We start from the raw sequence: 6,000 nt of genomic DNA on the forward strand, positions 1-6,000 counted from the left end.
TGCGAGAGGTCGTTTGTGACGATGAATCTGAATGTGACGAAGGTGAAGCCTTCGAAGAGATAAACCGAGAACTGTGCCAATTTGAAGAGAAACCCAAGCCTAACCTAAATGACACTGAGGCTGTGAATCTAGGAGACGCTGATAACGTCCAAGAGACCAAAATTAGCATCCACATTGAGCCGAATGTCAGGGAAGAATTGATCAAAACCCTCATGGAATTCAAAGATGTTTTTGCATGGTCATATGACGATATGCCTGGATTAAGCACCAATTTAGTGGTTCACAAATTGCCCACTGACCCGGCATACCCTCCGGTCAAGCAAAAACTAAGGAAATTTAAAACAGAAATGAGTGTAAAAATCAAAGAAGAAGTGATTAAGCAGTTGCAGGCGAAGGTCATTCGGGTCACTCGATATCCCGAGTGGTTGGCCAATGTGGTACCAGTCCCAAAGAAGGATGGAAAAATCAGGGTGTGCATCGACTACTGCAACCTCAACAAAGCAAGTCCCAAGGACAATTTTCCATTGCCCAACATCCATATCTTGATCGATAATTGCGCTGGGCGCGAGATCAGATCCTTTGTAGATTGCTATGCGGGTTATCATCAGATCCTAATGGACGAGGAGGATGTGGAAAAGACAGCGTTTATTACGCCATGGGGAACTTACTGCTATCGGGTAATGCCGTTCGGATTGAAGAACGCTGGGGCAACATACATGCGAGCAATGACTGCTGTGTTTCATGACATGATACACAAAGAAATCAAGGTGTACGTCGATGATGTGATCATCAAATCTTGGCGTCAGGAGGACCATGTAACAGACCTAAGGAGATTTTTCCAAAGACTCCGAAGGTATGATATCAAGCTTAACCCGGCCAAATGCGCATTCGGGGTTCCATCAGGAAAGCTGCTAGGATTCATCGTCAGTCGACGGGGGATTGAGTTAGACCCATCCAAAATTGAATCCATTCGAGATTTGCCACCGCCAAGGAACAAAACAGAGGTAATGAGTTTGCTGGGTAGACTCAATTACATCAGCAGGTTCATCGCTCAACTCACCGCAACTTGTGAGCCCATATTTCGGCTGCTGAGAAAGGATGTTGCGGTATGTTGGACGGCAGAGTGTCAGGAGGCCTTCGACCAAATCAAAGGGAATCTGTCTAATCCACCCGTATTGGTCCCGCCTAAGCCAGGGAAGCCCTTAATTCTTTATCTGACGGTCCTGGAAAATTCATTTGGTTGTGTGCTGGGGCAACATGACGACACAGGAAGGAAGGAGCAGGCCATCTACTATCTTAGCAAGAAATTCACAGTACATGAGGTCAAGTACACTCAACTCGAGAAAACATGTTGTGCCCTAACTTGGGTAGCTCAGAAGTTGAAGCACTACCTGTCTTCATATACTACTTATCTCATATCCCGTTTGGACCCATTGAAGTATATCTTTCAGAAACCTATGCCCACGGGAAGGTTAGAAAAATGGCAAATTCTGCTCACAGAGTTTGATATCGTCTATGTGACGAGGACAGCCATGAAAGCCCAGGCGCTGGCCGATCATTTGGCAGAGAATCCCGTTGATGAAAAGTACGAGCCCTTAAGAACGTACTTTCCCGACGAAGAGGTAATGCATACAAATGAGATGGAATTAACTGAGGAACCGGGTTGGAAGCTTTTCTTCGACGGAGCTGCAAATGCAAAAGGGGTTGGAATAGGAGCAGTACTCATTTCTGAAACAGGACGCCATTATCCTGTTACGGCTCAACTACGCTTCTATTGCACCAATAATATGGCCGAGTATGAAGCTTGCATTCTGGGTCTGCGCTTGGCTGCTGACATGGATGTCCAAGACGTCTTGGTCTTGGGAGACTCGGACCTCTTGGTACATCAAATTCAGGGCAAATGGGAAACACGAGATCTAAAGCTCATACCATACTGACAATGCTTGCATGATCTGAGCAAGCGATTTCGATCGGTGAAGTTTAAACATATCCCGAGAGTTCACAATGAGGTTGCGGATGCCTTGGCCACCTTAGCATCAATGCTGCACCACCCTGACAAAATGTATGTTGATCCTCTGTACATCCAGGTCCGTGATCAGCACGCTTACTGTAATGCCGTAGAAGAGGAGCCAGATGGCGAACCCTGGTTTCATGATATCAAGGAATACCTCGGAATGGGGACATATCCAGAACAGGCCTCTGGAGACCAAAAAAGAGCCCTTCGGCGTTTGTCGAATGGTTTCTTCCTCAGCGGAGGAGTATTGTACAAAAGAACCCCGAATTTAGGATTATTGAGATGTATAGATGCCGGTCAAGCCACGACGGTTATGGCAGAGGTACATGCTGGAGTTTGTGGGCCACACATGAGCAGATATGTATTGGCAAGGAAAATCCTTCGAACAGGGTGTTATTGGCTCACCATGGAACACGACTGTATCACTTTCGTAAGGAAAAGCCATCAGTGCCAGATACATGGAGATCTAATCCATTCTCCGCCAACAGAGTTACATACGATGACAGCACCCTGGCCGTTTGTAGCATGGGGCATGGATGTCATTGGACCTATCGAACTAGCAGCATCCAACGGCCACAGGTTCATTCTTGTGACCATTGATTACTTCACCAAATGGGTTGAGGCTAAAACCTTCAAGTCGGTAACCAAAAAGGCAGTGGTGGACTTTGTTCACTCCCATATCATCTGCAGATTTGGAATCCCAAAAGTGATCATCACGGATAACGGTGCGAATCTTAACAGCAGCCTGATGAGAGAGGTATGCCAACAATTCAAGATTACCCACCGCAATTCCACCCCATATCGTCCCAAGGCGAATGGAGCGGTCGAAGCAGCCAATAAGAATATCAAGAAGATACTGCGAAAGATGGTGGAAGGATCCAGACAATGGCACGAGAGATTACCCTTTGCTTTGTTGGGTTACCGCACTACTGTCCGGACTTCCATAGGTACAACTCCTTATTTGTTGGTGTACGGAACTGAAGCCGTAATACCGGCGGAGGTCGAAATTCCATCCCTCCGGATTGTCGCTGAAGCCAAGATTGATGATGATGAATGGGTCAAAGCTCGGTTGGAACAGTTAAGCTTGATAGACGAGAAAAGATTGGCGGCAGTGTGCCATGGTCAGCTGTACCAGAAGAGAATGGCAAGAACATACAATAAGAAGGTGCGCCCTAGGAAGTTTGAAGTAGGGCAGCAGGTATTGAAGAAGATCCTCCCGCATCAGGTCGAGGCAAAAGGCAAATTCGCCCCAAATTGGCAAGGGCCTTATATCGTGACCAGAGTATTGTCCAACGGTGCTTTGTGTTTGACAGATATCGAGGGGAGATGTGTCGACATGGCTATCAATTCTGATGCAGTCAAGAGATATTATGCGTAATTTCTTTAATTATGGCAATTATTGGTTCGTTTGTTTGTATTTGGCATTTATTGGATAATGAGATGACGGAGGCAATTCTTTCTTCTATCCAAACACTTTTAACCCTTGCTTCCCCTTTTGAGCCTTAAGTTATTCTTTCATACCCCTCTTTTGGAATCACTAATGGAAAAGACATGGAAAAAAAGAAAAAAAAAGAAAAGAAAAAAAGAGAGAAAAGAAAATCTTTAAAGGAAAATGAAAAGAAGGAGAAAGAAAAGAAAAAAAAACAACAAAGAAAAAAGAAGATAAAATCATAAGAAATACAAAACCGTGGGAACTACGTTTGACCTGATTCCTCAAAGAGGATACGTAGGCGCCTCACGGCTCGGTCATAGTGTGCATCACAGTGTATATAGGATGCATAATGTACATAGTGTGCATAATAGGCACAGTGTGCGTAACGCACGTAGCTCAACCTAAGTGTAAAAATAAGATTCCCCAAGCAAGAAAACTGGGGCAGAGGTTATGTTTTAAGTTCCAACAAAGGTTTGATTCCAAAAGTTGTAGCACATCACCCATCAAATTATTTTCATTTTTATAGCCTTTCTTTAGCCCCACACCAAAACCAACATCAACGTCCAAAAGACCTCCCAATCAATGTCCAAGAGATGCCAAGTCAGGCAAATAAGGCCGAGAATAATACACCGATCACCAGTAAAGAAGAGGATCGTAAGACTGGGAATGAATTGATGGTTAAAGGAATCTCCAGAAGAGAGGGCCGTATCAACAACACCCTGATTCCTCGAAAGAAATAAAATGAGAGAGTCTTATCGGTGAAAACCTTCACAGGCACCGAAAGGCGACGTAAGATGAGGGATATAAAATGAGAGAGTCTTATCGGTGAAAACCTTCACAGGCACCGAAAGGCGACGTAAGATGAGGGATATAAAATGAGAGAGTCTTATTGGTGAAAACCTTCACAGGCACCATAAGGCGCCGGGAGATGAGAGAAAGAGAGAGTCTCATTAGTGAAAACCCCTCGAAGGGCACTATGAGGCGACAAGACAGATCAACAAAAAGCGACCACATTCGCAACGAAATGGACACTCATTTATCATCCCCAGCAAGTCAGACCATCGGGAAAGTCAATTGATATGAATAGACTGGGTCGGGAATACTTTTAAGCTCTAGGTCGCCCACCAGTATAATGCGGGAATACATTTAAGTTCTAGGTCGCCCACCAGTATAATGCGGTAATACATTTAAGTTCTAGGTCGCCCACCAGTATAATGCGGGAATACATTTAAGTTCTAGGTCGCCCACCAGTATAATGCGGGAATACATTTAAGTTCTAGGTCGCCCATCAGTATAATGTGGGAATACATTTAAGTTCTAGGTCGCCCACCAGTATAATGCGGGAATACATTTAAGTTCTAGGTCGCCCACCAGTATAATGCGGGAATACATTTAAGTTCTAGGTCGCCCACCAGTAAAATGTGGGAATACATTTAAGTTCTAGGTCGCCCACCAGTATAATGCGAGAATACATTTAAGTTCTAGGTCGCCCACCAGTATAATGCGGGAATACATTTAAGTTCTAGGTCGCCCACCAGTATAATGCGGGAATACATTTAAGTTCTAGGTCGCCCACCAGTATAATGCGGGAATACATTTAAGTTCTAGGTCGCCCACCAGTAAAATGCGGGAATACATTTAAGTTCTAGGTTGCCCACCAGTAAAATGCGGGAATACATTTAAGTTCTAGGTCGCCCACCAGTAAAATGCGGGAATACATTTAAGTTCTAGGTCGCCCACCAGTAAAATGCGGGAATGCGGAAGGTTACAACATAGACCCCAGGTAGGAAACAATAAAATCCCCAGCACCAAGAAGCAGAAGGCTGCAAAGGCAAGCGCGCGATTCAAAAGGAAGAAGGAATGCGTCTCAAAAGAAGCAGTTTGGGAACGTTATAGCATGCCCTACATAACAATCTTGATGAAGAAAGCCATACCACTGAAGAAACCATTGAAAGGCTTAAAGAAGAGGGCTATGTCCCCAGCAGATCAAGCGAAGTGATGAAAACTGGCATTCGGAAAAAGCGAAGGACCAGTATCATCCCCCAAGTTCACAAAATAAAGGCATCGGAGGAAAGCATCAGCCGACAAGAAAGCAAGGCAACAAGAACAAGTTGAAGATAGATGAGACCTCATGATCCATAGTCTAGCTTAGCTTCTTGTTTTTCCTTTCAGAACAATGTAACAAGGAGATCGGCGAGCGGTAGCATCCTGCAGCAGCATGCAACAGCGCACGACAACAACAAGCACTACAGTCACACAGTAGTCCCAGCTACCAAAATTTCCTGAACTACATTGACCTGATTCCTGTTCAGCCCAGGATATGTAGGAAACCTCTGAAGCAAAGGTTCGGTCAAATCTTTTTCAAAAATGCTTCACACGGAGTACTCGGACGAGCAAAAATCGCCCGCTTTATCTTGGCGCGAAAACCCTTCGTGTCTTCGTGCAAAGAGGGGCAGCTGTAAGCACGTGATTTTTGCTTCACGGACAAGCACTCCAAAAGAAAACAAAAATAGTGACCAGTGACCTCGCTGTACAAATTTTCCAATTTTTCATG

The sequence above is a fragment of the Nicotiana sylvestris genome, chromosome 3, assembly GCF_000393655.2.
Source record: "Nicotiana sylvestris chromosome 3, ASM39365v2, whole genome shotgun sequence".
NCBI lineage: Eukaryota > Viridiplantae > Streptophyta > Magnoliopsida > Solanales > Solanaceae > Nicotiana > Nicotiana sylvestris.